The sequence below is a fragment of the Rhinolophus sinicus genome, chromosome 18, assembly GCF_057876585.1.
Source record: "Rhinolophus sinicus isolate RSI-liver-muscle chromosome 18, RSI-T2T, whole genome shotgun sequence".
Lineage (NCBI taxonomy): Eukaryota > Metazoa > Chordata > Mammalia > Chiroptera > Rhinolophidae > Rhinolophus > Rhinolophus sinicus.
Genome location: NC_142518.1, coordinates 39,236,316 through 39,248,612, shown reverse-complemented (window position 1 = coordinate 39,248,612; position 12,297 = coordinate 39,236,316). Strand labels below are relative to the sequence as shown.

Genomic DNA, 12,297 nt, shown 5'->3' with positions numbered 1-12,297 from the left:
AAGTTTATATATATATATATATATATATATTTACAAGAAGCAGAGTAGAGTACAGCATTAGGAATAGAGACAGTAGAAATGTAATGGCTCTGTGTGCGATGTCAGAGGGATAGTGGATGGGGGAGGGGGTTGACACAGTGTGAGGGATATAAATGATAAACGTCTAAGTATTGCTTTGTCTTGTGCACCTGAAACTAATAAAAAAAATAAAATAAAAAATTAAAAATAGAAAAGTGGTGTTGAAGTCCTTCCTGCTAAACTTTAACCTCAGGAACACAACCTAGGACCTTCCAAATTAAGCAATCAAGTCTTTTACTATCAGTATGTTTAAGAATCCTTGAGGAGACCTGAACTGGACTGGCTCAGTCCTAATAGAGTTCTTAGGATGGGAAGATAGCTACTAAATTGCAGCTTACAGTTGGTAGCACCAAAAGTCTAGCAGTATTCTTTACGCAACTCAATAGGTCATAGAGATGACCACCATGTTACCATCTTTCTTGCAAAAATTTTCAGTGATCTCCTAGGAGAACTCTTCCCCATGGAAACCCATCTCTGATTTCATAGTGGGGGTCATTGGTTCACTTTAAATGCTTTTAGTCTTATTCTTACATGTGGGAATTCATGGGAATTAATATATCCCACAAAGCAAAGCAATTTATACCATCAAGGTTTGGGGGAGGAAATATAAATAATACTGATTCTTGATCAATCACCCTACTCCTACCAGCAGAAAAATCAAATTGCTACAGGTCAATCTTTAATCCGATGGTGAAAATTATTTGAGTTAGCCTATCTCCTCGGCAGATATTTGTGAAGTTTAAACCATGTTTTTTAAAAATTTTATTTTACTTCCAGTTTCTTGCAAGACCAAATCAAAACCTGGCTAAAGTGCAGATTTAGTCTAATATTGACTTGTTATGTAGTCAAACAGAGTCAATGATCCCAGTAGCTACTTGCATCTAGATGAACCCCACAGATTTGGATCAAAATTAGATTTTGGGATTTTATTGTTAGAAAAATCATTGAAAAATGCCACTTGGTGTTCCATAAGAGACAGAAATCAGGACTTTTAGTCTCAAAAACTGACCCTAAATCTGATGCCCTTCTCAGTAGTCCTAAGGTCTTTATGGAAACGAAGACGGTTCTGTGATCCTATCGTTAGGTCCTGAGCCCTGAGATGGTTTCTAGCATGCTGAAATTTTGGGGTTATTCAAAACAGTCCTAACTTCTCTAGGCCTAGCTGTCAGCTGTATGAACTCCAGGGCATTTCTAGAATAAGTAAGTTTATGACTAAGTCTGAAGGACCCTACAAAAAACAATTTGACAGGCCTTTCAAACGTTTACAGCCTTGGAGATTTCAATGGTTTTATAACATCTCTTCTGCATAGTTGCAAATTGATTAATGATTTGGCTCGAACAGATTTCCATCATTTTTATTGTGATTTTCTTTAACATTGCCTACATACAGAACTTTATTAAACAATCGCCCTGCAGCAGTATAGAAGACACAGTTCTGGTTTCCAGAATTTAGACTTTTGAGAATTACATTTACCTGCTTAACTCTCTACGTCTCCAGACTTCTATACAGAGTGATTTCTTGTTACATTATTTTAAATTTTTATTAGAAATTTCTGTAACAATTTTGAGATATAATTCACATATCATACAATTCACCCATTTAAATTGTACAATATAATGTTTTCCAGTTTATGCTCAGAGTTGTATAACAATTAGCACAATCAATTTTAGACCATTTTCATCACCCCATAAAAAAATCCCACATCCATTGGCAGTCACTCCCCATTTCCCCCGCCCTCCATTGCTGGCAGGAACTACTAAGCTACTTTGTGTCTCTATAGACAGGCCTATTGTAGACATTTCATGTGAATGGAATTATAACATAATCTTTTTATTTTTATTTTTTAGAATTTTTTAAATTAAAGTTTATTGGGGTGATAATTGTTAGTAAAGTTACATAGATTTCAGATGTACAATTCTGTATTACATCATCTAAATATCACATTTTGTGTTCACCACCCAGAGTCAGTTCCCCTTCCATCACCATATATTTGATCCCCTTTACACTGATCTAACACCCCCCCTCCCCCCTTACCCTCTGGTAACCGCTAAACTATTGTCTGTGTCTATGAGTTTTTGTTTCTCATTTGTTTGTCTTGTTCTTTCGTTGATTTTGGTTCATATACCACATATCAGTGAAATCACATGGTTCTCTGCTTTTTCTGTCTGACTTATTTCCCTTAGCATTATAATCTCAAGATCCATCCATGTTGTCACAAATGGTCCTATTTCATCTTATCTTACCGCCGAATAGTATTCCGTTGTGTATATATACCACAACTTCTTTATCCATTCATCCATCGAAGGACATTTTGGTTGCTTCCATGTCTTGGCCACAGTAAATAAAGCTGCAATGAACATTGGAGCACACGTGTCTTTATGGATAAATGTTTTCAGATTTTTGGGTAGATACCCAGGAGAGGGATTGCTGGGTCATGTGGTAATTCTATTCGTAATTTTTTGAGGAACCTCCACACTGCCTTCCATAGGGGCTGCCCGCACCAGTCTGCATTCCCACCAACAGTGTATGAGGGCTCCTTTTTCACCACAGCCCTTCCAACGTTTGTTACTATTTGTCTTGTTGATGATAGCTATTCTAACTGGGGTGAGGTGATATCTCATTGTGGTTTTTGTTTGCATGTCTATGATGATTAGTGATGTTGAGCATTTTTTCATATGTCTATTTGCCATTTGTATGTCCTCTTTGGAGAAATGTCTCTAGAGGTCCTCTGCCCATTTTTCAATTGGGTTGTTTGTTTTTTTATTGTTGAGTTGCATGAGTTCCTTGTATATTTTGGATATTAGCCCCTTATCGAAGGCACTGTTTGCAAAAATCTTCTCCCATTCAGTTGGTGGCCTCTTTATTTTGTCGATGGTTTCTTTTGCTGTGCAGAAGCTTTTAAGTTTCATATAGTCCCATTCGTTTATTTTACCTTTTACTTCCCTTGCCTTTGGAGTCAAATTCATAAAATGCTCTTTGAACCCAAAGTCCATAAGTTTAGTACCTAGGCTTTCTTTTATGCACTTTATTGTTTCGGGCCTTATGCTTAAGTCTTTGATCCATTTTGAATTAATTTTGGTACATGGTGACAGATAGCAGTCCAGTTTTATTCTTTTGCACTTGGCTTTCCAATTCTCCCAGCACCATTTATTGAAGAGGCTGTCTTTCCTCCATTGTATGTTTTTAGCTTCTTTGTCAAAAATATTCTGTGTATATGTATGTGGTTTTATTTCTGAGTTCTCAATTCTATTCCATTGCTCTACGTGTCTGTTTTTCTGCCAATACCATGCTGTTTTGATTATTGTAGCCCTGTAGTACAAACTAAAGTCAGGGAGTGTGATACCTCCAGCATTGTTCTATTTTGTTAAGATTGCTTTGGCTATTCGAGGTCTTTTGTGGTTCCAAACAAATCTGATGATTTTTTGTTGTAATTGTTTAAAAAACGCCATTGGGATTTTGATGGGGATTGCATTAAATCTGTATATTGCTTTGGGTAACATGGCCATTTTAACTATGTTGATTCTTCCAATCCATGAGCACGGAATGTCTTTCCATTTCTTTGTGTCTTCTTCAATTTCTTTTAAAAATGTCTTGTAGTTTTCAGCATATAGTTCTTTCACATCCTTGGTTAAGTTTATTCCTAGGTATTTTATTTTTTTTGCTGTAATTGCAAAATGATTTTTTTTTAAATTTCTCTTTCTGAGATTTCATTGTTAGTATATGAGAATGCAATGGACTTTTGTACGTTGATTTTGTAGCTGGCAATTTTACTGTATTCGTTGATTGTTTCTAACAGCTTTTTGGTGGAGTCTTTAGGGTTTTCTATATACAGCATCATGTCATCTGCAAAGAGGGACAATTTAACTTCTTCATTCCCAATTTGGATGCCTTTTATTTCTTTCTCTTGCCTGATTGCTCTGGCGAGGACTTGCAACACAATTAATGATTTATTATTTCTCTTCCTAGACATCTACAGGAGTGGGTTCTGCAACAGGTTGATGGGAAGAAGTCTTTCTTTTGTTTTCCTGTACGTGTTTGTAGAATGTTTTATTTTCTTCCCGACTGCAGCCTTTTCTTCTCTCTCACACTGTAGTGTTATGTTTTCTCTGCACTATTGCAGCTTCTCACACAATGGGGGGATTCCCTGGAAGGCGGGCTTCTCTTCTGTTAACAGTTCACCTGGGTCATTGGTCGCTGCATCCTTGTGGGGATGTGGAGAGCTTTTGAAGTTCTAAAGCTCTTCTGCACCAGATTCAGAGCCCGTATGTTTCAGCAGTTCTGTTTACTCCTGTAGGGATCCTCCCAGATAGGTGGGGATAGGGGTGGTGTGGGTTGTGAAAGGTGGCCCAGAGCAATGGTAGTGACCACCACCACAGCCGGTCCTGCTTCCACAGCTCACTCCCCTTTGCCGGAATTAGTTGGGCTGCGAATCTGTGTCTACAGTCCACAGTTCTCAGAACAGCAAATATTCTGTACTTGTGATCTGACACTGCTACTGTTCTCCTTCTAGCACTGGGCAGGTGGGGGCAGGGCAAGCTCTGTGAGGGTAGGGAGGGGGTGGCTATTCTCAGTACCTAAGGTTTCCATTCTCTGCTCGTCAGTGAGGGCTTAAACCACCGTTTTCAGCCTTCTTCTCTCAGTCTTTACTCCGAGGTCTGTGCTGTGAGTGTTGGGTTCAGCTGTGTTATATGCTGTCCCCTCAGTCCTGTGGGCCATAAACTGAGCCCTAGTAGTCCAAGTTCTTCCCTCTCCCGCCACTGCGGTAGTTCCGGGAAGCAGTGAGCTCGGAGCACTGAGCTAGGTCTGCGTCCTGCGCCCGTGCGTCTCCGTCTCCACACTTCTCTCTTCCCTCCTCCCCTGCTGGCACAATTTGCCCACCTTTAGGGGAATTCAGTAGTGAGCCTCTTCGTCTTGCCTGTCTGCTGTGCAGGGAGTCCTTTCTGGAGTTATAGTTGTTCAATTTGTTGTAAATTCCAGGGGAGATTTCTATTGGCTTACCTCATGCCGCCATTTTGATGTCGTCACTCCCGCACACATTGTTTTTGATATGGCAGTTTCTCTCAAATAAAAACATTACAATGTGTCCTCATCTACTGTATTCACCAGATCTGGAACAGTGCTACTTCTGGCTCTTCCTCTAAGTCAAAATCACCATGAAAGGTAAACATTTTAAATTGATTCAGGACATGGAGGCAGCCATGACAGCGCAACTAAAGAGAAGAAAGGTGACTTCCAGAACTGCTTCAGAAAGTGTTAAGAATGATTGGATAAGTGTGTTTGAAGTGAGGGAGAGTATTTTGAGGGGGGTTAATGGTAATGTGTCTTTGGGTGTAATAATTTTTTTAATTTAAACATTCACCATATCTTTTGATCACACCTAATATATTTTCCTTTGCCAGGTTAGGGAAGTTTTTCAACAGTATTTCTTCAAATAGGTTTTCAATTCCTTGCTGTCTCTCTTCTCCTTCTAGTACTCCTGTCATGCAAATATTGGTATGCTTTATGTTGTCCCAGAGTCCCCTTGAACTCTCCTCATTTTTCTGGATTCTTTTTTTTTCTTTTTGCATTCTTATCAGATGTTTTCTGCTACTTAATCTTCTAAATTGCTGATTCGATCCTCTGCGTCATTTAATGTACTGTTGATTCCCTCAAACTTATTTTTCATTTCAGTTATTGTATTCTTTATTTCTGACTGGTTTATTTTTTATACTTTCTATCTCATTTTTATGTTTCCTATCTCTTTGTTGAAGTTCTCCCGGAGTTCATTGAGCATCCTTATAACCAGCGTTTAGAACTTTATGTCTGGTAGATTGCTTGTCTCCATTTTGTTTAGTTCTTTTTCTGGAGCTTTGTCCTGTTATTTTATTTGGGACATGTTTTTTATTTCCCCCTCTCCATTTTCTTTGCCTCCCTGTGTTTGTTTCTATGTATTATGGAGGGCTGCTCCAAGTGTGGGGGTTGTGTGTGCCCTCCTATTGTGGTTGAGCCTTGGTTGCTTTTTGCACATCAGTGGGAGGGATTGACCCTCAGGCTGATTGCCTGTGAGGACTGGCTGTGAATACAGTGGCGGAACTGTGGTGCAAGGGCTGACCCTACAGTGCAGGGTTCAGTTTAATGGGGTTCTGGTGCCTTCCTAGTCTGTCTTTTGGGTGTTTCAGTCCCCTTTGTCATTATGAAATGTCCATCTTTGTCTCTCATTACCTTTTTTATCCTAAAGTCTGTTTCATCTTATATGAGTATGGGTACAACTGTTTTTTTCTGAATACAATTTGCTTGGAATGTCAATTTCCACCCTTTCACTTTGAGTGTATATTTGTCCTTGTAGCTGAGATGTGTCTCTTGGAGGCAGCATATAGTTGGGTTTAGTTTTTCCATCCAATCTGCTATTCTGTGCCTTTTTATTGGTGAGTTCAGTACATTTACATTTCGGATGATTATCGATATACGAGGATTTCCTATCATTCTATATTTTGTTTTTTGGTGGCTCGGTGACTCCATTGTTTCTTTGCCTTTTTTTTGCTGTCTGTTATTTCAGTGTGGTGATATTCTATGATTTTCCCCTCTGTTTCTTCTTTTTTATATTACATATTTCAGTTCTGGATTTTTTTTTTGAGTGGTTACCATTAAGTCTATGTGAAAGAAAGTTTCATATTTACACTATTCCTTTTTCTTCAGCATGCTTCCTTTCTGCATTCCCCTTATCAAACTTAAGTTTCTGCACAGCACAAGAAACTATTGACAAAATAAAGAGGCAACCAACCAAATGGGAGAAGATTTTTGCAAACAATGCCTCTGATAACAGGCTGATATCCAAAATATATAAGGAACTCATACAACTCAACAACAACAAGAACAAAAAACCCAAACAACCCAATTAAAAAATGGGCAGAGGACCTGAAGAGACATTTCTCCAAAGAGGACATACAAATGGCCAGTAGACATATGAAAAGATGTTCAACACCACTAATCATCAGAGAAATGGAAATAAAAACCACAATGAGATATCATCTCACACCAGTTAGAATGGTTATCATTAACAAGACAAATAATAACAAGCGTTGGAGAGGCTGTGGAGAAAAAGGAACACTCATACACTGTTGGTGGGAATGCATACTGGTGCAGCTGCTATGGAAGGCAGTGTAGAGGTTCCTCAAAAAATTAAGAATAGAATTACCATATAACCCAGCAATCCCTCTCCTGGGTATTCACAAAAAAATCTGAAAACACTTATCCATAAAGATATATGTGCTTTGATGTTCGTTGCAGCTTTATTTTTGGTGGGCAAGACATGGAAACAACCAAAGTGTACTTCGATAGATGATTGTATAAAGAAGATGTATTTACGAAAGTCTGACAATTAAGTTCACGCACTTGTTGCAATGGTATTGCTAACTTTTTCTGATAGCAGAGGGATTATTCATTATGAATTTGTACCAACTGGACAAACAGTTAACCAAGTTTACTATTTGGAAGCACTGGAAGGGCTGAATAAAAAAGTTAGACGACCTGAACTTTTCACCAATAAGTCATGGCTCTTGTATCACAACAATGTACCAGCTCACACAGCACTTTCTGTGAGGCAGGTTTTAGCCAGTGAACAAATAACTATATTGAACACCCTCCCTGTTCACCCAATCTGACCCCCAATGACTTCTTTCTTTACCCAAAGGTAAAGGAAATATTGAAAGGAAGACATTTTGATGACATTCAGGACATCAAGGGTAATATGATGACATCTCTGATGGCCATTCCAGAAAAAAAGTTCCAAAATTGCTTCGAAGGGTGGACTAGGCGCTGGAGTCGGTGCATAGCTTCCCAAGTGGAGTACTTCGAAGGTGACTATAGTGATATTCAGCAATGAGGTATGTAACACTTTGTCTGGGATGAGTTCGCGAACTTAATTGTCTGAACTTGTATACACAGTGCAATACTACTCTGCCATAAGAAAAGATTAAATACTGCCATTTGCGAGAACTGGATGAGTCTTGAGATTATTATGCTAAGCGAAATACCGTAAGTCAGACAGAAAAAGTCGAGAACCATATGACCTCACTGATATGTGGGATATAAAACTGAAAGCAACAAAGGAACAAGACAAACAAATAAAGAAACAAAAACTCATAGACACAGACAATAGTTTATGGGTTACCAGGAGAAGAATTCTGAGGCTGATGCTTATGGGTGACCAAAGTTCATTCCCAAGGATTCAGAAGGAAACTAGTTTTCAAAGAAGGGGCACAAAAGGTAGTTTTCCCCACACAGCTATTTAACTCAGCACTCAGGCAACCGTTGTGCCCACTATCTTTTATTCCTCTTATCCTAGTGGGTTTTTTCTTTTTTTAAATTGTTTAAAATTAAAGTTTATTGGGGTGACAATGTTAGTAAAATTACATAGATTTCAGGTGTACAATTCTGTAGTACATCATCTATATATATCACACTGTGTGTTCACAATCCAGAGTAAGTTCTCTTTCAATTTAAATAATTAGCACAGTGTTAAAAAATATTTTACAAGTTAATGGGTCTACTCACAATCCTCCACCTGAACACAACAATTTCTTTTCTATCTCTAGATCCCCTTCCAATATTTATTTTTAATTGATATTGTATTTTATTTAAACCATGTAGTCAAATACTAATTTATTTAATTTTGGAAGAAAATTCCAAATCCAATATAAGCTTTATAAAATACCAAAGAAATTTTATTTTTAGTATATTTTTATGCCAGCTTTAATAATGACTTTTGTATTGCTTGATAGACTTTATAAAAAGATGCCTGCTTTTCGTGATTTATTAGAATCTCAATCACCCCTTCTACCTACTGCTCACTAAAAAAAGAAAAATAATCCTGTAATATTTTCATTTTGAGGTGGTGTGGGTTACTCATATATGGATGCAATTAAAATCTCAAGAGATCATATTCTGAGGTCTTTATAAAAGCAATATGAATGTTGGGGATAAAATTCAGAAGTAATATGTATAAGGATTATGGTACCTTACTCTGTGATGTTTGATTAATGGCCAGTATATCCTATCACCTTAAACTACTTGATAAGTAAATAAGAAATTTTCATTTTATAATTGGATTTGTTCGGGTTAACTTGGTAAGTTACCATTTATACAATTCTATTTATTTTATTTATGCTCAATCTGAATATTAGTCTACTTCTTAGGCTAATGCTAGACAGCAAGCTAATGTTGATCAAGATATCACTCTGTTATAACTAGTTAATGGTATGGATAGAACACCAACAGAAGCAACCTCTCTTTTCCCTTTTACAGGGTTTAGTGGGATTCATCCTCAATCTGTATTTCCACCAATATGATCACCACTGGCACCATATGCACAGTGAACTACCCAAGTTAAAGGACCTATACTGTAATTTATGTTCCATGACTACATGTATATGTATATGTATGTATGTATGTATGTATGTATGTATGTATGTATGTATGTATCTATCTATCTATCTATCTATATTTAATTAGGGTTACAATGGTTAGTAAAGTTACATAGATTTCAGGTGTACAATTCTGTATTACGTCTTCTATATATCATATTGTGTGTTCACCACCCAGAGACAGTTTTCCTTTCAACACCATATGTTTGATCCCCTTTACCCTCATCTACCACCCCTTTCCCCCCTTACCCTCTGATAACCACTAAACTATTGTCTGTGTCTGTGAAATTTTGTTTGTTTGTTTCTTTGTCTTGTTCCTTTGGTGCTTTCAGTTTTATATCCCACATATTTTTAATTATAGTTGACATTCAATATAATTTTATATTAATTTCATGTGTACTGCATTGTGGTTAGGTACTTATATAACTTATGAAGTGATCCACCCAATAAATCTAGTGCCCATCTTATGCTATACATAGATTTTACAATATTATTGACTATATTTCCCATACTGTATTTCACATCCCTGACTATTTTGTAACAACAAATATGTACTTCCTAATTTTTTCACCTTTCTCATCCATCCCCCAACCCTGCTCCATTATAGCAAACATCAATTTGTTCTCTGTATCCAAGAGTCTATTTCTGTTTGGTGTTCATTTACTCTGTTCTTTAGATTCCACATATAAGTGAGATCATATGGTATTTGTCTTTCTCAGTCTGACTTATTTCACTTAGCATAATAACCTCTAGGTCCACCCATATTGTTGCAAATGGTAAGATTTCATTCTTTTTTATGGCAGAGTAATACTCCATTGTATATATGTGCCAATCATCTATTAATGGGCATTTTGATTGTTTCCATATCTTGGCTATTGTGAATAGCACTGCAGTAAACATATGGGTGCATATATATATTTTTAATTAATGTTTTGCATTTCTTTGGATAAATACCCAGGAGTGGAATTGCTGGGTCATAAGGTAGTTCTACTTTTAAATTTTTGAGGAACCTCCATAATGTTTTCCATAGCTCCACCAATTTTCAATCAGACCAACAGTGCACAAGGGTTTCTTTTTCGCCATATTCTTGCCAACACTTGTTGTCTGTTGATTTATTGATAATGGACATTCTGACAGGTGTGAGGTGACATCTCATTATGTTTTTTATTTGCATTTCTCTGATGATTAGTGACATCAAACATCTTTTCATATGTCTATTGGCCATGTGTATGTCCTTTTTGGAGAAATGTCTAGGTCCTCTGCCCATTTTTTAACAGGATTGTTTGTTTTTTTGGTGTTGAGTTGTATGAAATTTTTAAATAAATATGGGATATTAACCCTGTATCAGATGTATCATTAGAAAATGTCCTCTCCCATTAGTAGGATGTCTTTTCATTTTGTTCATGCTTTACTTTGCTGGGCAAAAACTTTTTAGTGTGATGTAGTCCCATTTGTTTATTTTTTTCTTTTCTTTCCCTTGCCTGAGGAGATATATCAGTGAAAATATTATTAAAGGTAATGTCTGAGAGTTTACTTCCTATTATTTTTTCTAGGACTCTTATAGTGTTGGGACTTACATTTAAGTCTTTAATCCATTTTGAGTTCAGTCTTGTATATTGTGTAAGAAGGTGGTCCAGTTTTATTTTTTTGCTTATATCTGTCCAGTTTTCCCAGCACCATTTAATGAATAGACTGTCTTTACCACAATGTATATTCTTGATTCCTTTGTCATAGATCAAATGACCATATAGGCATGGATTTACTTCTGGGCTCTCTATTCAGTTTTATTGATTTATTTGTCTGTTTTTATGCCAGTACCATGCTGTTTTGATTACTATGGTCTTGTAGTATAATTAGATATCAGGCAGCATGATACCTCCAGCTTTGTTTTTCTTTCTCAAGATTACCATGGTTATTCAGAGCCTTTTATGGTTCCACATAAATTTTAGGATTATTTGTTTTATTTCTGTGAAAAATGCCATTGGTATTTTGATAGGGATTGCACTGAATCTATAGATTGCTTTGGGTAGTATGAACATTTTAATTATATTAATTCTTACTATCCGTGATCATGGTATATGTTTTTATTTATTTGTATCTTCTTCAATTTCTCTCTTCAATGTCTTATGATTATCTGAGTACAGGTCTTTTACTTCCTTGGTTAAATGTATTCCTAGGTATTTTATTTTATTTTGATTCAATTGTAAATGGATTGTTTTCTTAATATCTCTTTCTGATAGTTCATTATTGGTATATAAAAATGTAACTGATTTCTAAATATTACTTTGTATCCTGCTACTTCACTAAATTTATCACGTCTAATAGAGTTTTTGGTGGAATATTTTGTGTTCTCTCTATATAGTATCATGTCATCTGCAAATAATGACAGTTTTACTTCTTCCTTTCCCATTTGGATGCCTTTTATTTCTTTTTCTTGTCTGATTGCTGTGGCAAGGACTTCCAATACTATGTTGAATAAAAGTGGTGAAAGTGGACGTCTTTGTTTTATTGCTGATATTAAGGAGAATGCTTTTTAGCTTTTCCACATTGGGTATGATATTAGCTGTGGGTTTGTCATATATGGCCTTTGTTATTTTTGAGAGATGTTCCATCTATTCTCCTTTGCTGAGAGTTTTTATCATAAATGGATGCTGGATTTTGTCAAATGCCTTTTCTGCATCTATTGATATGATCATATGATTTTTAAGTTTCATTTTGTTTATGTGGTGTATCATGTTAATTGATTTGCAGATATTGAACCAACCTTGCATCCCATGGATAAATCCCTCTTCATCGTGGTGTATGGTATTTTTAGTG

The 12,297-nt window shown here is 36.4% G+C and overlaps 1 long non-coding RNA gene across 1 annotated transcript in view; it reads left to right on the top strand.

Moving 5' to 3' along the window:
• LOC148754599 (uncharacterized) overlaps window positions 1-11,671 on the top strand; it is a 62,559-nt gene extending 50,888 nt beyond the window's left edge. The window contains exons 4-5 of the long non-coding RNA XR_016020031.1: window positions 7,749-7,941; window positions 9,362-11,671. This is a non-coding gene — a long non-coding RNA (uncharacterized LOC148754599). The remainder of the gene's footprint in view (window positions 1-7,748; window positions 7,942-9,361) is intronic.
• The last annotated feature ends 626 nt before the right edge of the window (window positions 11,672-12,297 follow it).